The sequence below is a fragment of the Anomaloglossus baeobatrachus genome, chromosome 4 (genome assembly GCF_048569485.1).
Source record: "Anomaloglossus baeobatrachus isolate aAnoBae1 chromosome 4, aAnoBae1.hap1, whole genome shotgun sequence".
NCBI classification, from domain to species: domain Eukaryota; kingdom Metazoa; phylum Chordata; class Amphibia; order Anura; family Aromobatidae; genus Anomaloglossus; species Anomaloglossus baeobatrachus.
In genome coordinates, this window is record NC_134356.1 from 628,110,053 (window position 1) to 628,133,202 (window position 23,150).

The following is a 23,150-nucleotide window of genomic DNA, read 5'->3' on the forward strand; positions in this document are numbered from 1 at the left end:
TACAAAGGCAGGGAGTGACTGTGATAGGTTTCCCACAACATGAGATCCAAGAGGTAACCAGCAGGCTAGCAGAAATTAACTCCTGCAAGCCCGATCACTAATGAGAATACAGCTGGGTGATGCCCTAGCCTGTCTGTGTAACTCAAAAATACCAAAGGGGGCATAGTGTGGAGTGTCAGATTCTGAAGTGCAAACAGTGTCAGATGCTGCCATGACAGTTGGCGAGTTTAGAGTCAAACACTGTGTGACACAAGGTTCATAGAGGCCATCACCTTTTAGATCAGTGTTTCCCAAACTTCAGTCCTCATTATTTTTAATTACCGATTCGTGTGTACCTTTTTTAAAAATGTGTGTTATGTGTATCATCCATATTTTTCAGGTATGGATATAGAAAATCAATTTACAAAGCTTCTTCTGTGCTTTCAATCTTAGACACGGACAGCACACGAATGTTGTCATTGTGCTGTACATGTTTTTCACGGACCATAGACTTGTATTGGCTCTTGTCTTCCGTGCTACCGGAGTGCCGGAAATACGAACATGTCTCTGTATGGTTCACATGGACCCACAGTCCGTGTAAGCAGCCCCATAGGTTGTAATGGGTATGTGAAGCGTCCACAGGGCCTTAGGGCACTCGTCACCGGGCCAGTGGTTCCTCGGGGTAGCTGTGACTGCCCTGACCCGGTTCCATGACCCTGTCAACTACATGAAAAACAAAAACAGCAAACAGACAAGTGTCCAATATAGATGGGGATGGAAGGAGGTGACGGGCCCCTGAGAAGAGTGTCACCGGTTGCAGCGGTGACTGGGGTCTCGGCCTCCTCCGCCGCCAACCTTTCCTGCGACTAATCCTCGCCCAGGGGCAGTACTGGATGGGGATGCTTTGCAGCGCCACCCACGGTATGCGGCCAGGAATTAGCCGCCGATGCACAGTCTCTCTCCGGGGCAGATGTTAGGTGCAGACGTGATGGTATCGCTCCCCACGGGTGGAGCGGGGAACTCTGGGAGGTTGGTGAGAACGGAGACGGCAGTCCACGGGAGCGCCGGAGCACAGGGCAGCGGCAGTTACTCACAGAGTCACCGGGTGCGGGTTCCAGTCACTTTATTTACTGGCTCAGGTGGTAGCGCACCCCGGGTGCTGGTCCTCACCATCAGAGACTCCGGTCGCTTCCCGGGCAGGTCAGAGGCTGGATTTGGTTTGGTAATCTGTGGGCTTTCTCCTCCATGCACAACTCTGTACTCTCTCCCGGTCCTGGTCCGTACGCCCGGCAGCCTGGGCCTCTCGTGGGTCGGACTTCTGTCCCATCTCCCAGGCTCCCTCTCTGCTGCTGCACCTCTGCCACCTGCACTAGGGCTCTGTACCTCTCCTGTGCTCAGTCCCGTTCTCTGGCGACTGCTCCCTTTTAGTCCACGATTACCGGTGTCGTCTTCCGTCTCTCTAGATGTTACTGGCCCTGGCTTGGTTATGCTATCTGTTCGGTGTTACATCCAGACAGCTCTCTTCTGCCTCCCCGAAGGGCCTGGCAGCCTCCCTTCAGGGAGCTACACACTGTGCATCTGCTCTGTCTCGTGTCCAAGCAGTCCTACCTGTCTAAAAGTGAAACTGCAATGTTCTCTATTCCTAACTGCTCATGCCCCCACCTTTGTAAGTTGTTATGGCGACCTGGGTCTGCTAGGAACTGGCTGAGTCACTTCCTGACTGTGTTTAGAAACATTGTTAACCCTTTCCTAGTGACTGCTTCTCCCTGCTGTATAGTGGTGTGAGGTGTGTGAAGAACTTACCAGATTAACATCTTCACCTGCCTGGGAGGATATAATGATATACCCTGTAGCGACCAGTTTCACACGCACGGATACCAAATGTACTTGATTCACTGACATGTGAAGAGGGCTTTAGATGAACGTATCTCAACCTGTTAATGAGGGCCGTTGATTGACTCTACATAAGTTGACCTTCACTGGTTTTCTGGTCTGTACAGTCTGATATAAACCTATTGGAACAGAACAATGGTGATCATCCTGTCCCCATAACATGATTTGTATGCTGGCATATACTATATGAGCACAGGCTTTTCCCCATGGGCTGATAACTAGCAATGAGCATTCTTACAAACAATCGTTTGCAAATTTCCAGCTCTTCTAAATGTACCTTATGATTCTTCCCACGGGAGATGACTGAATTTGAAGCCTTGGAAAACTGGGGAACTTCAATTTTTTCATTGGACCCTGGCTGCCATTAAATATTCCATTGGAAAGGGAGTACCAGAGGCCGCACCTCCATCCAACCATTCAGATGCTATGGTCACTGTTCCAATCACAGCATTTACTGGCAGGTGTCTGTTGTTAAAAAAAAAATAGTCAGCAGGTAAGCACGCTCCATGCATATCCTTCACCCATACACATACAGTGGATGTTTAGTGACGATGGTGGATGTCAAGCAAGGGAGAGGTGTTTCGGCTCAGGGCCCCCTTTGCTTGTGTGAGAGTGTGGAGGTAATGCCAGCAATGTTGCCTCCCATCCGCCAGGGGGACTCTGCGCAGGCTGAACAAAAGACACTGTGTGGTTAGATACATGACAGTATGCGGTCCAGGCCCACAGAGTGCAGATGTATGGCGAACTGCCCTCAGCTCATTTATCAAGAGTACTGGATGTGTTGGAAACTGTCTGCTGAGCATATGAAAGGTGTTAGTGCCACATTGGGAAAGCGGGCATTAACTGCTATACTGAGAACTGAATTCCAGAAGATAGAAACTCCATTTGCATCCACAAAAGATACAGATACTCCGTTTGAATCTACCATAGATACAGATACACTGTTGGAGTCTACCGATATCCTCCTTTCAGTCTGATGTTCCTGTACCAAACGAGTGGAACCGTAAGTCCTGAGCTCAGGCCCCGAACAGATATTTTTGGCGAGTAGTGTGCACACATCTGTTAGCTTTTGGCGCCAAGCTAGTTAAGATAGGCTGCTGCCATTTTAAACAGGACTGAACATGTTCACATGTAAAACTGCAGTTATTGTTAAATCATGGCACTGTGTAGTCTGTTGCTGTGTGTTGGGTACAGGGGAAGGGGAACGTAGCATTATAGTTAAGTTTATAAGTCATTGTGCTGACCCATCATCAGGTCCTTATGTACACCCAGTGATCCTCACTGTGCACATAGATTAGTAATTGCGCCCTTCTACTAGGCAGAGTGCTTGTTAGGTAAATTTGTCCGAAGATCTAAGCATACATTGGAAAGTGTCGCTGGGGTAGCACGATGGTCCCAGTCTTTCTTGGCCAGGTGCATGTTATATTTTCTCTGTGATAATCTATACAAATTATTTTGAGTTATTTATTCCAATCCAAATTGATCCTAAAAGCCTAGTTCCCGACATTGTCTGATCTCGTTCCTGATCTACTACCCGCTGTATTCTGATAGGAACTCCTCAGATTCACACTTGCACGACCTGCTGCCATTGGTGATACTTGACTGTGATACTCCTTAGATGCACATCGGCCAAACCAACTGATTTCAGCAATATCGCCCGATTTTCCAAAGTATACAAAGTCCTCTCCACTGTCCCCCATCAGCAGATGTCTGGGGAGATAAGGAGGGAGGATTTCAACTGCCCGAGTCTTTAGCGCTCAAAGACATAAATGATAACATTATTCACACTGGATCAATTGAGCTTTCACCAAACGTAAAAAGAATGTGGCGCAAGTCTACACCAGATTTCCCTCGGAAGATCTCCGGTTCTGCTTATTAACAACATTTGGGTGTAAAGGATTTGGAAACATTCTGTGAATACAGGAACAAGTTTTTACATGTCTGCTATGCATCAAATATGACCTAAGGGAAATGTGGAAGATTCAAAATTTATGAAAAGGTTCGGCAAAAGTATATTATAAAAGGAAACCTGCAAGAGATGATATCAAAGGACAAACCAACCCTTACCCACCTATAACTTCCACTGTGCTCCAGTGCACATGCTCTGGTGACGGCACACCACCACTGAGGTAAATGATTGGCTGCAGAGGTCACCGAATGTTTGTGGCATCATTACTGCAGGACAAATTATTGTACACCAGCAGGGACAACCCCAGCATCGGCAGAAATGGCTGGTTTGGTATTTTTAATAATATCCTGCAGGTACTTTTATTTTATTCTTGGACAGTTCTTTTAACATAAAAATATAATTTTAAGTTTGTGGAAGGGGCGAGTAGAGCCGGTCCAATACTTGCAGAGCTAATTCTTTAGAACCCTTTCCCCCCGTATACTTGCATGCTCGACTCGAGTGAGTGTGCATGTGTTTAATGTTTTGTCAGTGGATGAGGTAATTAAGATACTACCTTGACATTTCACAATCTGCTGAAGTTTCTGAGCTACTCCATAGTTTACATACCATATGTTTGGTTTTCTTTAATCATACAAAAATTGAACATTTTTGGACAACTGCGCTTCCAGTGTTAAATATTTTGTCTTCAAGCTGCATGTCACCATAAGGATGGGAATAAACAGTGACTTTGACCATGACACAGTTCGAGAGAGACCAGGGATTGCTGTATGTCGCTGTAACATAGTGTCATTATACAAGTGAATCGGGTCTCATTGTGATCTGCCATTGTGAACCGCCAGGTGACCCGCTATTGTGAACCGCCAGGAGACCCGCAATTGTAACCCACCAGGTGACCCGTCATTGTGACCTACAAGTGACCCACCATTATGAACTGCAAGGTGACCCACCATTGCAACCCACCATGTGACCCGCCATTGTAACCCTCCAGGTGACCCACCAGTATGACCTGCCAGCTGAACCACCATTATGAACCGCCAAGTGACCCGCCAAAGTACCCACCAGGTGACCCGCCATTGTGACCAGCCATTGTGACCCACCAGGTAACCTGCCATTGTGACCAGCCATTGTGACCCACCAGGTAACCTGCCATTGTGACCAGCCATTGTGACCCACCACGTAACCAGCCATTGTGACCAGTCATTGTGACCTACTAGGTGACCCGCCAGGTACAACATTTCACCATATACTCTGCAAGAAAGGTTCTAATCAACCCTTAAAGAAAGTGAAAAAAAAATAAATAACAAAGTCAACAAATAAAAGAAAATATTAAAAACATGTAACAAACCCACAAATTCAAATTATCCCCCTTTCACATTCTAAAAATAAAAAAAATAAAGAACACATATTTGGTATTGTTAAATAAAGGTTGGATCATTACAAATATAAAATTATTTAACCCATATAGTAAACGCCATTAAGAGAATACAAAAATCAAAATGCCACTATTGTACTTTTTTGACACCTTCACCTGAAATAAAAAAAATCAAAAAGATGGAAAAATAAAAACAATTAAAAACACCCCCAACAGCTTGCCCCGAAAAAACAAGCCCTCAATACAGCTCCATTAACAGAAAAAAATGATGGCTGAGAAAACAAACACATAAACTCTTATTTTTTTAAGAGTCCAGAATTTTTTAACTGCAGTAAGATATTAGAAATGGAAAATATATTTGGTAATGACATAATTTAACTCACCTGGGGAATCAGATTACCAAGTTATTATTACAGCACAATGCAAACAGTAGAAATAAAACTTTGACTTTTTAGAATTTTTACTTTTTTTAAAACTTTTTTTTTAAACTCAGAATTTTTTTTCTTGTTTTTTTTTTCCTTTTTTCTTTTCTTTCTTTTCTTCTTCCTTTTTTTCTTTTCCTTTTCTTTTTTTCCCCTTTATTCCTTTGTGTGGTTCTAAAGTAAAACTTAACTGGGTGCAAAAACCTAAAAAAACATCACTATGGGGAGATAAGGTATGCACACCAGTGACTATGTAAGGGGAATACATGAAATAGCAGAAACTGCTGTGTGAATACTGACTTGAAAAATCCAATAGCTATATGTAAGAGTGAAAATGGGAAAAATGGAATCTGCATTACTGCCATGAACATATGAATCAAGAGAAATTTAGCTACTGAATTGATCAATGCAATAGAGCCCCAACACTACGCCAAAGTATTTCTCTACGTTGGGGTCCCTAGCTTGTGTGTGTCCTCTCATGCAGTTAAAAAACTTACCGTGTATGGGAAGCTGAGACCCAGGCTATTTATGCGTATGATATGGATTGGCAATAGGTGTGGTTGGGGAGGGTTCACAAACGAAAAACTACTAACAATAAGGAATAACGTTTGGAACACCATTCTAAGTCTGAACTGGGTGCAAAAACCTAAAAAAAATCACTATGGGGAGATAAGGTATGCACACCAGTGACTATGGAAGGGGAATACAAGAAATAGCAGAAACTGCTGTGTGAATACTGACATGAAAAATCCAATAGCTATCAACAAAAATCAAATCATTGATCATTTCACACAAAACTCCAAAAATGGGCCAGACAAAAGATTGGTACCCTTAGCATAATACTTGGTTGTACAACCTTTAGCCAAAATCATTGCGAACAACCACTTCCGGTAACCATCAATGAGTTTCTTACAATGCTCTGCTGGAATTTTAGACCATTCTTCTTTGGCAAACTGCTCCAGGTCCCTGAGATGTGAATGGGCCTTCTCCAAACTGCTATTTTGAGATCTCTCCACAGGTGTTCTATGGGATTCAGGTCTGGACTCATTGCTGGCCACTTTAGTAGTTTCTTTCAAACCATTTTCTAGTGCTTTTTGAAGTGTGTTTTGGGTCCTTGTCCTGCTGGAAGACCCATGACCTCTGAGGGAGACCCAGCTTTCTCACACTGGGCCCTACATTATGCTGTAAAATTTGTTGGTAGTCTTCAGCCGTCATAATGCCATGCACACGGTCAAGCAATCCAGTGCCAGAGGTAGCAAAGCAACCCCAAAACATTAGGAAACCTCCACCATGTTTGACTGTAGGGACCGTGTTCTTTTCTTTGAATGCCTCTTTTTTTTCCTGTAAACTCTATGTTGATGGCTTTTCCCAAAAAGCTCTACTTTTGTCTCATCTGACCAGAGAACATTCTTCCAAAACATTTTAGGCTTTCTCAGGTAAGTTTTGGCAAACTCCAGCCTGGCTTTTTTATGTCTCGGGGTAAGAAGTGGGGTCTTCCTGGGTATCCTACCATACAGTCCCTTTTCATTCAGACGCCGACGGATAGTACGGGTTGACACTGTTGTACCCTCGGACTGCAGGGCAGCTTGAACTTGTTTGGATGTTAGTCGAGGTTCTTTATCCACCATCCGCACTATCGTGCGTTGAAATCTCTCGGCAATTTTTCTTTTCCTTCCACATCTAGGGAGGTTAGCCACAGTGCCATGGGCTTTAAACTTCTTGATGACACTGCGCACCGTTGACACAGGAACTTTCAAGTCTTTGGAGATGGACTTGTAGCCTTGAGATTGCTCATGCTTCCTCAGAATTTGGAGTCTCAAGTCCTCAGACAGTTCTTTGGTCTTCTTTCTTTTCTCCATGCTCAATGTGGTACACACAAGACCACAGGGCAGAGGTTGAGTCAACTTTAATCCATGCCAACTGGCTGCAAGTGTGATTTAGTTATTGCCAACACCTGTTAGGTGCCACAGGTAAGTTACAGGTGCTGTTAATTACACAAATTAGAGAAGCATCATATGATTTTTCAAACAGTGCCAATACTTTTGTCCACCCCCTTTTTTTGTTTGGTGTGGAATTATATCCAATTTGGCTTTATGACAAAATTTCTTCTTTTTTTTTCATTGAAGACAAATTAAATGAAGATAATAATACCAAAGAATTTGTGATAATACTCATTTTCTTCTTGAAAATGATTGCAATCTGACAGAATTGCAGGGGTGCCAATACTTTTAGCCAGCACTGTATGTGCAACTGAAAATCATTTCCATTCATCTGAATGTTGTTGAGTGGGACATTTACAGAACTTTCTGAAACATGTGAGTTCACCCTTGGGGCGGCTTTGCACACTACGACATCGCAGGTGCGATGTCGGTGGGGTCAAATCGAAAGTGACGCACATCCGGCGACACTTGCGATGTCGTAGTGTGTAAATCCTAGATGATACGATGAACGAGCGCAAAAGTGTCGTTATCGTAACATCGGTGCAGGCTCCGACATTTCCATAATGCCGGTGCTGCGACAGGTACGATGTAGTTTCTCGTTCCTGCGGCAGCACACATCGCTGTGTGTGAAGCCGCAGGAACGAGGAACATCTCCTTACCCGCCGCCAGCGGCTATACGGAAGGAAGGAGGTGGGCGGGATGTTTACATCCTGCTCATCTCCGCCCCTCCGCCACCATTGGCCGCCTGCCGTGTGACGTCGCTGTGACGCCGCACGACCTGCCCCCTTAGGAAGGAGGCGGGTCGCCGGCCAGAGCGATGGTCGCAGGGCAGGTGAGTGCATGTGAAGCTGGCGTAGCGATAATTATCGCTACGCCAGCTATCACAAGATATCGTACCTGCGACAGGGGCGGGGACTATCGCGTGCGACATTGCAGCATCGGCTTGCGATGTCGCAATGTGCAAAGCCCGCCTTAGTGTCCGTGTTTGTGAATTGCTGCTTGTCTCTGACAAGTTCTATTTTTTTATATACATATGTAATAACCCAGAAAGAGCCATTACAAACGTTTTTGCATTCATAGGAGTCTGTAGAATAATTTATGATTTGATGTATTGTTTGGTGTTATTCTGTACAATTTACTGCAAGTTGTTGCTCTGTAATACCACTGGAGACCAGCAGGTGGTGGTATAAGTGTTGGCAAGGGACTGTATGTGAGGATATCTGATCAATATCCTATAGCCTGGTCACTATGGTAACCAGGGAGAGAAGACAGTTGGCAGTTGAGACAAGCCGGGCTGGAGGTGATGAGCAGGTGACAAGGGCGGTAATGTCCTGTACCTGCCACACAGGCTTTTCACAGCCCATCGCAGTAGGGCCCAATCACAGTCATAGATTTCCCATAGCAGAGCACCAGTCCAGTTGTCATCCAACTAAAACCTGTATGGAGATCCAGTGTCGCAGCTAAAGAATATGTAAACCATCATTGTGTTATCTAGTAAACCATTTGAAATGTTCACACTAAGGTGCAGTCTGCCATATGCTTACGTACCTCATTCAGATGTCACCTGGGAACGGGACTGGAGCATCAGACACCAGGTAGGAGCACCGTGACACCTCAAACTGCACAACACCGCAGAAAAGCTGCACCACCGCTCGGCACCTACATCTGGGCCTAACAGTGCCTCCTGCATCTACTACCCGGGTGTGACGGATGTTATACCTAAAATGTTGGCGTCACAAACATGATATTTACTTATGTGCCTTATGTTCATCTTGGACTGAAAATAGCGATTTGCAGATGCTTATGTACCGCCCCTGTGCCAGCGGATCTGGAGCCGTGGTGGCTCGAGGGGTCTCCGGACCCAGGGGGGTTCGCGTGGACACTTGAATTAAAAGAAGAGGGGGGTATGTGTCGCGGGCGGGGAGGAGGGTGTCGGCACACTACGCTCACCCCTTCTGCTCGGGTCCGGCAGCTGCTCAGTGGTGGCTCGAGCTGTGGGCCGGATCCCGGGGTTCCTCGAGCGACACTCCTCGCCCGTGAGTGAAAGGGGATTGTTGTTGGGTGTGGGGAATTGTTATAGTTCGTGACGCCACCCACGGTTGTGGTGATTGCACCACCGCTGCTCTGAGTGGGGATCCCGGGGATGGTGATGGGGAGCAGCCAGGTGTTGTGTTGCCCCTCCGTGGGTAGGGGTTGGTGATCCCGGGGCCCGGTGATGGTTGGTGAGATGCGGGGCCTGGTGGGCGCAGGGACGCGGGGGCAGCGCTGTGCCTTGCGGCACTGTGGTACTCACTCAGCCTGAGACTTGGACACAGTTTGTACGGTAAACCAAACGGCTGGTAGGACGGTCCCACAGACGGCTGCACCTGCACTCCCGGTAGGTGACGGTGATGTCCCTCTTCCTTGCACCTAAGTTTGACTGATGGTAGCGGTGGATTCCCTCCGGTTACCCGCTCCCCGACTGCAATCTGGGCCGGAGGAGCTCTACACTTTGCCTGCAGGCGCTGGCCCTGAGAAACTGGTGCCTTGGCGGTGGCGGTGTCTCTCTGCTTCAGGCTGGGCTGTTGCCGTCAATCGGGACTTGGTTGTTGGGGAATCTACGTCCCCTTCACTGACGGATTCGGCAAATTTGGCGACTCCTAGCCTTGCCGGGGTCCGAGAGGCCCCTGCCCTGGTGCTGACTGTCCTTCGGAACACTGCTCCAGACCACCGGGCACACAGCCAACGGGGTCCTTCCAGGAACTTCCAAACGGTCCCCCTCCAGACAGTCACCGCCGTTGCTGACCTTGCTGTTCTGGCCCTCCACCAAGCTGGACCCTTCAGGCTTTGCACACTCTCTGCTCTGTCACCACGTCTTGCTTTCCTCCTTTTCCACTTTTCTACTTTCACTACTTGTTTACTCCTTCACTTAGCTCCTCACTCAAGCTCCCCCTGAGCTAATCTGCCTGGTTTCTCCCGCCTCCAGAACTGTGATCTCCTTGGTGGGCGGAGCCAACCGCCTGGCCCACCCCCTGGTGTGAATCATCAGCCTCTGGAGGAAGGCAACAAGGATTTCTGGTTAGCTGTGATGTGCCTACATGGAGTGTGGGGTGTGGTGGTGTTGTGACCTGTGACCCCTGGCTTGCCCAGGGCGACACATTCCCCCTTAGCAAAACGCAGACCGTCCGCGGGCTGCCGTCCTACACCGGTTTTATTTTTCTGAAAAAGATAACATTTGGAAAAATCAACATATATACATTTTTAATAACTCTTCCCAAGACGGGAGGCACATTTCTTAAACGTTGCAACGGTTTACGGTTACGGTTTCCGCTCTCTCCCACCCAAGCAACCTGGCCCTGATGCTGCCCCTAAAACCCAGGCAGCACCCCTTGACCCACAGTCCAGCACACGGTACCCGAGCGGGATCTGTCCTGCCCTCCAGAGGGTAGCCACCGGTTCCTTTGGTGGCTGGGCCCTAGCCTGCTCTGCTGAGAGCCCTCCCTCCAACCTGCCTCTCCGGAGGCGGCACTGCGGAAAACGGTAACGGTAACCAACATATTTACAAGCCACTAACGTTTGTGGTTGCCCTGCAAGTTCACGGGCTTGTCCATGGATAGTTCCCATGCATTTTTAAACGGTCCCCACAGGGACAACGGTGCCGGCTCCAGCCGGTTGCAAATCAACAAACAAATCAGGTGAACTTCGGATCATTTTCACTTATCATTTTCAAACTTTTCAAACAAACAAACAAGCTGGTGGTCCCAACGGGGACTGTGCTACGGGCATCTGCTGCCCTACTCCGGACTTCCAGGCTCCAGTGCTCCTTCCAAGGGAGGGGGCGCGGCGCTTGCTGGGGCCTCTGGGCTGCCCCTCAATCTAGCGTCCAGCGCAAACCACCCTCGCTCCCCAAAGAACCGAGTGTACTGGACGATATCACCCGGCATCAGATTGCGGCCGGGATGCTCCTCGGGCAAGTGGGCATTCACATCCCGCCGGGCTACAAAAACTTCGGCCTCCAGGCCCGGTTCGTATATGAATCCGTAGCCCCGGCGGACATCAAACCGCCTCACCTGCCCCACGTACAACGGTCCTCGGGCACGGGAGGTTGCCTGCCGGAGGTGCTCCTTCTCCCGGATCGCTCTGGCCACCAGTTCGGCCTTCTTCCGCTCCCTCTCGGCGATCTCCAGGCCCAGCAGTACCGGCTCCCTATCCCAGTACGGCGCTGCTGCCAGCGCCGGCGCACGGGTCGGGCCCCGCGGGACATCCTTGACGTTACCCACTGTCAGGACTACGGGTGGCATGTCCCGCGGTGTCTTGGCCTTGGGCGCTGCCTTGCAGCAACAACCCGGCGCTACCTCAGCCGAGGTGTGGGGGATGGGCATAGGGGCTTTCCGCTGCCGGGCCTTCGGCTCGGAACGGGTCATCGGCTCCAGCTCGGGGAGTCTTTCAAGGGATGCCTCCGGTTCTACTTTCGGCGTCTTCCACGGTAACACCTCCGGTGTGCCGCGGGCTCCGGTTACAGGTCGGCCCGCTTGGGCGGGGACGCTGGGTACTGCTACCGGTTGCGGTGGTAGCAGGCCTAGTGGCGGGGTCACGGCCTCCGGGACGGGTGGCGAGGGAGGCAACGGGGGGAGAGGGCTTGGACCGGGCCCCACAGCCGCGATGACCGGCCCTTCAAGGGCATCGGGACGTGGGTCACTCACCCTCCCTTTCTCCGCCTCCTCCTCGCGTCTCCGCACGGTGGCTACAACGTCCGCCATGTCGGCCTCCCACTCCTCCATGAGGAGCTGCATCCTGACCTGCAGCCTTTGGTAGAGCTGCGCGGTTCGGATTTCCACCCACGCCGCGGTTCCAGGCGCGGGGGCTACGGTGTCGCGGGATGGCATCCACATGATGGCTTCTCTTTTTGCTTCCAGGAACGGTATGTTTGCAGAGTCCTGGCGTCCCTGCTTTTATAGCCGCAGCTACATGCGGCCAGCCGCCATCGCGTCCCCCTTAGCTCTTTCCGGGCCCTCCTCTCTCGGGGCGGGGTTTTGGCCTTCGCGCCTCTACTGCTCGAGAAGACGCTCGAGCGGGAACTCTTCGCGCCAAAGATGGCGGCTTCTGAAAATTTTCTGCCGGATACCTCCGGCGGTAACAATGCGCACCTCTACCAGACGGCAGAGCGGTAAGATCCTGTTCGTGACGCCAAGTTGTCGCGGGCGGGGAGGAGGGTGTCGGCACACTACGCTCACCCCTTCTGCTCGGGTCCGGCAGCTGCTCAGTGGTGGCTCGAGCTGTGGGCCGGATCCCGGGGTTCCTCGAGCGACACTCCTCGCCCGTGAGTGAAAGGGGATTGTTGTTGGGTGTGGGGGATTGTTATAGTTCGTGACGCCACCCACGGTTGTGGTGATTGCACCACCGCTGCTCTGAGTGGGGATCCCGGGGATGGTGATGGGGAGCAGCCAGGTGTTGTGTTGCCCCTCCGTGGGTAGGGGTTGGTGATCCCGGGGCCCGGTGATGGTTGGTGAGATGCGGGGCCTGGTGGGCGCAGGGACGCGGGGGCAGCGCTGTGCCTTGCGGCACTGTGGTACTCACTCAGCCTGAGACTTGGACACAGTTTGTACGGTAAACCAAACGGCTGGTAGGAAGGTCCCACAGACGGCTGCACCTGCACTCCCGGTAGGTGACGGTGATGTCCCTCTTCCTTGCACCTAAGTTTGACTGATGGTAGCGGTGGATTCCCTCCGGTTACCCGCTCCCCGACTGCAATCTGGGCCGGAGGAGCTCTACACTTTGCCCGCAGGCGCTGGCCCTGAGAAACTGGTGCCTTGGCGGTGGCGGTGTCTCTCTGCTTCAGGCTGGGCTGTTGCCGTCAATCGGGACTTGGTTGTTGGGGGATCTACGTCCCCTTCACTGACGGATTCGGCAAATTTGGCGACTCCTAGCCTTGCCGGGGTCCGAGAGGCCCCTGCCCTGGTGCTGACTGTCCTTTGGAACACTGCTCCAGACCACCGGGCACACAGCCAACGGGGTCCTTCCAGGAACTTCCAAACGGTCCCCCTCCAGACAGTCACCGCCGTTGCTGACCTTGCTGTTCTGGCCCTCCACCAGGCTGGACCCTTCAGGCTTTGCACACTCTCTGCTCTGTCACCACTTCTTGCTTTCCTCCTTTTCCACTTTTCTACTTTCACTACTTGTTTACTCCTTCACTTAGCTCCTCACTCAAGCTCCCCCTGAGCTAATCTGCCTAGTTTCTCCCGCCTCCAGAACTGTGATGTCCTTGGTGGGCGGAGCCAACCGCCTGGCCCACCCCCTGGTGTGAATCATCAGCCTCTGGAGGAAGGCAACAAGGATTTCTGGTTAGCTGTGATGTGCCTACCTGGAGTGTGGGGTGTGGTGGTGTTGTGACCTGTGACCCCTGGCTTGCCCAGGGCGACACATATGTACAAGGGGATTAGAAAATTCGTGACGCCACCCACGGTGTGTGGTAATGTAGGAGACCACCTCTGCTGTTGGGGGAGCCCGGTGGTGATGGTGTAGCAGCAGGATGTTTAACCCCTCCATGAGTAGGGGGTTTGTGCCCTGGGGCCCGTTGTGTGTTGGTGAGTGGGGTGCCGTTGGGTAGAGGAAAAGGGGCTTTTGAGCGTACTCACTTAGTCCAGGAATAATGACACCGACAGCTTGTAAACCAGAATTCTAAGCACCACTGCAGCCTGGAGGGAGCACGCTGGAATACGAGCCCTTGGTGTTGCTGTTAGCCTGTGGCCTTTTCCGAGGCACCTTCTCACTAGTTGGTCCCTCAAGCTTGAAACTTTTCAGGTATGGCTAACAAAGTGAGCCTGCACTCAGGGTTCATGCATAGGATTTCTTTGGACTGTATTTGGGAAAGTCCTATCCCATCGGTGCGCTAGTACCCCGATTTTGGAGCGGGTTGGGGATGAATCTTGAAGTATTCACCCCCGTCGGGTAAATTACCAGGACGCATGAAGCTACTTCCCGGCCTAGGGCCAACGTACCCCGTTGTGCCCTGCCCGGTGATGGCTCAAGGCCGCCGGCTGCCCTCCTTGGCAGACCGTGCCCCTTGACGTGGTCCCCTGCGACCAGAGATCCACCTCCTACCAGGCCCAGACCAACGTCTGCCACCTAGTAGTCTCCAGGAGCCCTGCTCTGGACCAGTGACCTCTCCCTCTCAGAGAATCACCTACCACCTCCTACTACTTTCACTCCTGTTTCACTTCTCTGTCACTTTCTCACTTTTCGCTACCAACCCCCCATATGGGTGGCCCTTTTCCCTTCAGGCCCCCCAATGGTGTGTCTGGTGGGTTCGGTGTAAAGTGTTCCTAGGATTTTGACTGGCTAAGCTGTTAGCAACACCAAAGGACCAGGACCCATAACCAAGAAGGAGTGGATACTGTGCAGAAGGGCAGGTTGCACAATACCCCGTGACGACATGATAGGTCAGGGCATCACACTTAAGTGAGAACAACTGGAGAAACCAAGGGGGAGAGACTGTCTGAATCGTTATCTGCCCTCTGGTATAGCCCACTTTAACAAAGTAAGTTGCCACCACAACTTATTGCGGCCACGATCCCATTTCTCAGCTGTTGTCCATAGCAACACCTCCCAAAATTTTGAGTTAGATCAAATAGTGAAGATAGCTACAGCATGGAGTGGGAAGATTCATCAGTGACTCAAGTGCCACAGTGCAACAGCCACGGAGAAGTTTACCTAGTACTCCAATAAATGTTAGTCCATCCTCAGCAGTCAGAGCTGCCAGCTGTATCACATGCCTCTGACCATGCCATATTATTTCAGAGCCCCTTGGCTTCCCCGCTATGAGGGAGCACCTCCACATACAGGGAGTTCAGAGAGAGAATGCAGGCTACCTTTAGGCTATGTGCCCACGGGAGCTTGTTTCTGTGGATTTTGCCGCGGAAAACCTGCGGATTTTTCTGGATTTTCCAGATAAATCCGCAGGTTTTAGCATGTACAGTCACTCCCCATGTTATCCTATGGGACATGGGGAGTGCTGTGTCCACACTGCGGAAAGTGCGGCTGCCGAACATGCTACGGATGTCTGCATCCGCAGGTATAATTGCATGTCAATTATTCATGCGGAATTACCTGCGGATGTCCCAGCCCTCCGCTATGGAGATAGAGGCCGGGACGTCCGCAGGTAAGCCGCATGAATGTCCGCATGTTTCCCGCAGCTATTCCGCTGGAATCTCGCAGCTAAAAATATCTGCGGACGCTGGCGGGCAGCTGCGGGAAACATGCGCTCGTACCTGCGGATACATCCGCAGGTACGAGCGCCCGTGGGCACATAGCCTTAAACTGTATCTTGTCACTGAGGAGCAGAAAGTGGAGCTATTAGTTGGCCAGCTACAGGGAGCAGCACTCCGAGAGGTCAAGTCCTGGCCTCAGCCTGAACGCCAAACCATAAATCAGATCTTGGAGAGACTAAAGGTCACTTTTGAATCAAGAATTGCTACACAGTTGAAGAAGCATTTTTTTGGAAAGAGGAAAAAAAAAACAAGAGTTCCTCAGAGACTTTGCCCTGTCACTGCAGGAAGCCTTGAGTGCCATTGTGCCACCCCTGCAGCGGTCGAACCACTCGGATCCGGGGGTCGAGGGTCTCCGGACCCGGGGGCTCGCGGCCACTTCAAATGAAAAGGGGGTATTTACAGGGGATAAGAGTTTGTGACGTCACGGTAAGGGGAGTACCGCCGCTGCCGATGGGAGTGCCCGGGGAAGATGGAGTGGGGCAGCCAGATGACGTTCCCTCCACTGGTAGGGGAGGCCCCGGGACTCTAGATGTTGAGGCAGGTTTGAGAGGTTGGGAGGAAGGGAGCAGGGTACTCACTGCTGGTAGTCGTGGTGCTGGATGATGTTTTGTAAAGTCATTACACACACACACACACCCTGCAGGTGAACCAAAAGTCCCAGTGCACCACTGCTGCTTGCCAAAGGGGAGCACGTCCAGGTATCCGCTCCCAATAGTATTGCTTTGCTGTGTCCCAATCTCATCCGACCTCTCGGGAGCTTCAACTCCCCAGCCTCTCACACTATGAGGGCTACTACTTCACTTTTCCTGGGAGTTCCAACCCCCAGTTTCCTCTCCCTTTGAGAGTTTCTACTCCACTTCCTCTCCCTTTGCCACCCTGGATCCGACTCTTTGTCACCTCCCACCAGTTTGCCTGACCCATAGGTGGGCGGCCCTTTCTCAGCTGGACCTATCCACTGGTTTGTCTGTTTAGTCCTGGTGTGAGTGTGGATTGGGATTTGAATGCGGTTGGTAGCAATACCATAGGGTGGAACCTGGAACCAAGGGAGGGTAGGCCCTGCATCCCTTGGAGGGTGTGCAGTTCCCTGTGGCACCCTGACATGCTTAGGGGCGCCACACCATCATCTATGTAGACACTTGAGAAGCTAAGAGTAAAAATCAGGCTCTTCGAGAACAATTCATAAAAGGTGTGGTGGACAAAACTTTAAAGTGTCAACTAAAGATGTTGTCCATCCAGCATCCGGGTACCTCTTTCCTGGAATTCAAAGAATTGACTATAGTGGTTCTTAAGGAGAATCCTCAATCTGAGGCCTCTTTGACAGATCCGTGAAAACCACGTACGTTTTGCACGAACGTGTAAAAGATGCGTCTGGCCCTCCATGTGCCATGATTTTGGCACACAAATGTTCTCCGTGTGCTATTAATGATAACACATGGAGAACATGAATTTTATGCTCACTGGCGTTGCTGTCTGTGGTGCTAATGTCTCCCGCGCTGTTGCTTCTGGTCCTCTGTACAGTGAATATGCGATGAGCATAATGAGCAGGGTCGAAAGCAAGGGACAGCAGCAGCAGAGACAGCAGCACTGGAGAAGGTGAGTGTATAAATTTTATTTCATTTTATTTCACAGAAACGTGTTTTTTTTTCCGGTACGTGTCACACTGATGTCACATGGAGCACATCCGTGGAGTTCGTGTGACACCCGTGTTGCCGGAGAAAAATGGACATGTCAACATGTGGAGAACACGGACACATGTATGCTCCACACGGACACACAGTCCATGTAAAAAATACACACGTGTGCGCAAAACCATTGATCTTAATGGGTCTATGTGTGCCTGTGTCTCCGGCACGTGTGAAATCGGACCTCACACGTACCGGAAACACAGATGTGTGAAGGGGGTCTGAGACCCAGGAAGATGGAGAGGTTAAGCCTGCCACAGAGTTCCCCCTTTCAAGTCATATTGCTGAGCAAGAAGCCCAGGCCCCATCAGAATATGAAACTACCCTGGCTGGTCAAGTCTCTCATCTCGCTGAAAAGCTGGAAAAGTTGATAAGGCAGTTGCAGCTACTGGAGTACCCCTCTAGACGGGGAAGAGAGGATCCTCCAAGATTAGAACGTGAATGGCTAACTACAGGACCAAGAGTGAACAAATTCCCCAGAGAGGTCTTCAGATACCTAGCACAAGAGTACCTAAAGGCTAGAATGTGAATTTTACCATTGACATGGTCACCAAGAAGAGCATATCTGGCAGTTAAACGGTTACCCCCAGAGGCAGCTTAAGTCCTGTAGATCCAACCTGGATTCCGAAGTATGTGAGCTCTGGCCCCATGGTTGAAGTCAGCATTAATGAAGTGAGTTTCCCTGCTTCGATTGACACCAGGTCCCAAGTGACCACTATCCGGCATACAGCATTTGAAACATGACGAAAAGGAGCACAGCTGACACAGCCTCCAAAAGGCCTGGCTCCACAACACAGATACCAATGGAAAGTCATTAGCCATACAAGGCTACTGGGAACCCATGCTTCAGATTGGAGAGACCAAACTCCCACGGCAAGTGGTAGTAGTAATCCAAGTACCAGAAAATGACAACTTTCCTGTGATTGTAGGCACTAATGTTCTTTTAAACTGCTATACTGAAATGCTGGAAGCTCTACGAAAGGTCCTGCCAAAAGGTACCCAAAGACTCTCAGGAGGCTACCCATGAGACCATACAAGTGTTCGCAGCTCAACAGAAGTTTACCAACCAAACAGGGGAAATATGCCATGCCCGGATCAAGGATGCCCGACCAGTCCGGTTACCACATGGAAAAGAGCCTCTGGTGTGGTGCAGAGCCTGAATGGGAGTGCGGGGACAAGACTTCTAGGCCCTTGTTGAGTCTCTACTGATGAGGAATAAGCTACCTGTCCTAGCCGCAGGAAGCCTACTTACAGTGTCCAGAGGACAAGTACCTATTCATTTGATCAATCTAGGGGACCAACCAGTGGACCTGAAGAAATATTATGCTGTAGCCAGTCTGTATAACATCCACCAGGAGGATCTCCTGGAGACCACTCATATAGTGTTGACTACCTGCTAAGACACAAATCAAAAAAGGTAGAGCTGGGCCCCAGGACCGATGGGGGTAGTAGTCGGAGATGGTGGGGGTGCAGGGCCGGAGGCGCAGGGGAATAACGGAGCGACACAGGGATGCAGTCTCAAAGTTTTTACTCACTGTAGCAGGTTCCAAGGTAACACTACTAGTACGTGAATGCCTTTGGAGTGCTGGGTTCCACTGTGATAGGCTCCAGTCAATCCCGGGTTGTTCGGAGGTCAAGTGCGGTGCACCCTTCTTATGTTCCTTACCTGGTCATCTTCCTGCGCTGACTTCTCTCCCTCCAGTGCCCTGTGCCGGTGTCCGTGGACTCTACAGGGTGGCTTGAAGCTCTGTCCCTTGGCCCTCTATGGTCACCTTCCAGCAGATTCGTATGTGGAGTTCGCCTCGGTACTAGCTGTATCCTTAGCCTCTGGTTTTACTAGATGAGCACATTGGTTCTTCTCCTCTAGCCTAGGGACCGGATCTCCGTCTGCGGACAAGTCCCTCCACTCCAATATGTCGTACATGGAACGAGACCACGGGTGTGTGGCGCACTCCCCCTGGGCTCTAGGACCCCTTCTCTCTTGTGCCTGGGCCGAGCTGCACCAGCTACAGACCACAGGTCTTCACTCCTTCATTGCTCCTTCTCAATTCTCTTTCTCCAGACTGCTCCCAATTAACTAGACTCCACCCCCAGGCTGGCTCGGACTGTGCGTTCCCATGGGTGCACCTTGCCCTAACCACGGTCTAGTGGAGTGTCACTAATGAAAGTGTCTGTGTTTTATGTCTACCGGTGGATGACCTCTTTCTTGCCCAGGATGGGACACCACACCTCTGGCTGAGATGCAGTATCTCTGTGGCAACTGAAGCCTTAGGGGTGCCACACATGCTCAAGGCGGTTCCTCCACTCAAGTGCACTGACTGGCCATGACTTCTTCCGGAGCTCGTGTATCTCTACAATAATGCCACGCACTGCTCCACTGGATATACCACTTACTATTTGATGTTCGGAAGGCATGGACACTTGCCTGCTGACTTTGCTCTCAATATCTCTGGACCAGACTCAGAGCCTCTCTGTTACGGTTGCTGTGGCTCTGGAGACTATGTCCGGATTTCTCGCTACTGCACATGTGCAAGCGCTGGAGACTAAGTCCTATCTTGGAGCCATTGCACATGTGCGGGTGACATCATCGCTGACACGAGGTCACATGTCTCTGACACCTTCTAAGCTGATTGGCCACTGGTCATGTGCTTGTGACACGTGGTCACATGTCTCTGACACCTTCTATGCCGATTGGTCGCTGGTCATGTGCTTGTGACGCTTTGCTCGGTGATAGGCCAGCGTGACGTCATTGCTGTCATTCTGGCAGCGGATTGGCTCTGGTGTCCTCCATCTTCGATGAGGCACAGAGTCTATATAAGACCCTGATGCACGCCGCCCGGCGCTCAGTCCTCTTGGTTCATGCATGAGGGTAGACGCCCTGTGCACGTCCCTCTAGGCATCGCTCTGTCTATGTTAGGTGAGCGCTACCGGCAGGGTAGCGTTCTTATACCTTACAGCTTCGGCTGCAGTCCGTATCCTTACCTTTTAGTGGAGCGGACATAGGCAGGTGCCTGAGGCACATGGTCCGGCTGGGCCTTGTGATTCTACTCGTAGGTGGACGTTGCCGCTAGAGTAACGTTCCTTATACTGCGTCTGGCAGTTGTTCGTATCCTCGCACACTAGGGGAGCGAACAGAGGTAGGAGCTTTGTGCGGCTTATGCTGCTGTCCGTCTCTTTTGCACCACTAGAAGAACGGACCTAGGCAGGTGCCATATCTAGTGGTTCGTGTCCTCGCACACTAGTGGAGCGAACGCAGGTAGGAGCTTTGTGCGGCTTACGCTGCTGTCCGTCTCCTGGCACCAATAGAGGAACGGACCTAGGTAGGTGCCATTTCACACTCACTTGTTTTGTCTCTGTGATCTTTAACAGAGACCATTCCACACGCCCTCCAAGTAAGGGAGGAATTGCTTTATTTTCTAATTATATTCCTCTGTGAGTTTAACAGAGGTATTGCACTCTGCACTTGTGCTATTATTTTTTACAGTGGTACACTTATATACCCCTTATCCTCTGCCATAGTCTGCAGCAGAGTCTTTGCACGGTGGACCCTGACTGTCTGACATTCCTTTAGGTTTTATTATCAGACAGCCCCCCGTAACACTCTCCTTTCTCAATCTGATTGGGTCAAAGAGCACCAGAGATGCCTGGAAGATGCCAAAGAAATTGTGGACTCTAGACTTGAAAAGGCTCAACAAAGACAAAAGCAAAACTTTGACCTCAATGCCAGTGCCGGGCCTTTACAGTCAGGGGATCAAGTGTGGCTAAAGGACAATTACCCTACTAGTAAGCGAGATAGAAGATGGGAGCGTGAGTCATTCATATGTAGTTAGGGACAATCTCTCCTGAAGTCTACTTGATTTATCGAGAGAACCGTGGTACCCAAAAAGTTCACCGTAACTGGCGGAAAAGATGCCTGCAAGCGCCCATTCCTCAGCAAATGTCAAGAGAAAGTGAGAAAACTGGGCCATTGTCTTCTTCCAGGGGATTGCCCTTCGAGATGTTTTCTCTACCTGACCCACTTCAATTGTCATTGTTGCCGCACAATCTGGTGAAGATATCTTTACCGACAAGCATTGTTCCGGCAATGTCTCAACAGCAACCTATTGCCCCTTCGCCACCTTCGATTGAGGAAATTGTCTCTCCAGAGGACAGGGTTGCTTTGGTTAGAGACTCTGAACCTGCAGGAAATCCAGTTTGGGTGGAGGATTCTCACTACACACTGCAAAGGTCTCAAAGGAAGAACATGGGATGACTTCCCTCTTAGGGTACTTTCACACTTGCGTTGTGCGGCATCCGTCGCATTGCATTGTGTGACGGATGTAACAAATGCGTTGCATATAGTGGCACAACTGATGCGACGGATCCTGCAAAACAATGCAATCCGTTGTAGCTTTTTTTCCAGCTATTTACTCAACTGAGCATGCTCAGTTGTGTAAAGACGGATCCGTCACAGGAATCCGTCAAATGACGGATTCCGCCGGATTCCGCCACCATAGGCTTCCATTATAAAAATGACGGACACCAATGGAATATTGCACATTGCGTTTTTTTGACACTCTGGGAAGCGCAGAAAAACGCTTCATGCTGCGTTCTTTCTGCCCGGTGGATGCAACGCAGCATCGGCCGGTGGATACAACGCAAGGGCATCCATCGCAATGCGTTATCAATACAAGTCTAGGTGAAACAGCGCACATCCGTTAACGGATTGCGCTGTTTCCTAAGCGGCGGATTGCGACAGGTGCGCAGGTGTGAAAGTAGCCTTATCTGCACTGTTATGAGTTGTCCCAAGAGCGGAAGAGAGTTCCTCTTCCTGCAAAGTCTAGACCCAAAGCCTAGAGTCACCTCTTTAACATTAAGTAGCTCAACCTACAGTTATGTGACATTTGAAGCCTGTGCCTGGGGAAAGGCTGTTTGGGAGCCACAATGTGATGGTTGTCCAAAGTCTATTGCACTTTACTAAAAGACTCATTGCTCTTACAATATGATCTCTTTGCTAACTATGAGTTTTGTAGAATAGATAGGCTTTGCAGGTCCTAAAGAAGAAGAGACCATGGTCCCAGTGCTGGATGTTTCTGTTACGCTCACCAGGGAGCGGCAAGCGTCCGGAGGTGGACCCACTGGACCGTGCACCGGACTCCCCCGAGAAGGCGACCAGCAGAGAACCCCTATACAGGGACTGTGTGGCGCCTCCCCAGAAGGCCTAAATGCACGGCAGCCAGGAACCGGTAGTAGGAGTCTCTGTAGGGCCAGGTGTAGCAAGGTTGTGACGTCCACAGCCGGCAGAACACGGAAACGGCACCGGAGATGTTCACAGCAGGTGACGTCCACAGCAGGTACGGTACAGATAATGTCCCCGGCAGGTAGGGCACGGTGACGTCCACTGTCGGTATGGCACAGATAATGTCCACTGTCGGTATGAGCGGTGACGTCCACAGCCGGAATGATACGGATGGCACTACGGTGAGACAAGGGATTAGAACCAGGTAACAATACACAGAAAACAGATAACAGCACAAGGGGGTCTGGACACTGGCAAGGCTCTAATGGAAGCGTTGCTCGGGCGCCTGCTGCCGGGGGAGGTGAACCTAAATACCTATTACTATTAGGCAACAGGTGACCTCTGAGGTCACTTCCAGAAAATGGGGCATACCACTTTAAGAAAGGGGGCGTGGCCTCGCGCGCAGCCTAGAGTCACTTACAGCAATTC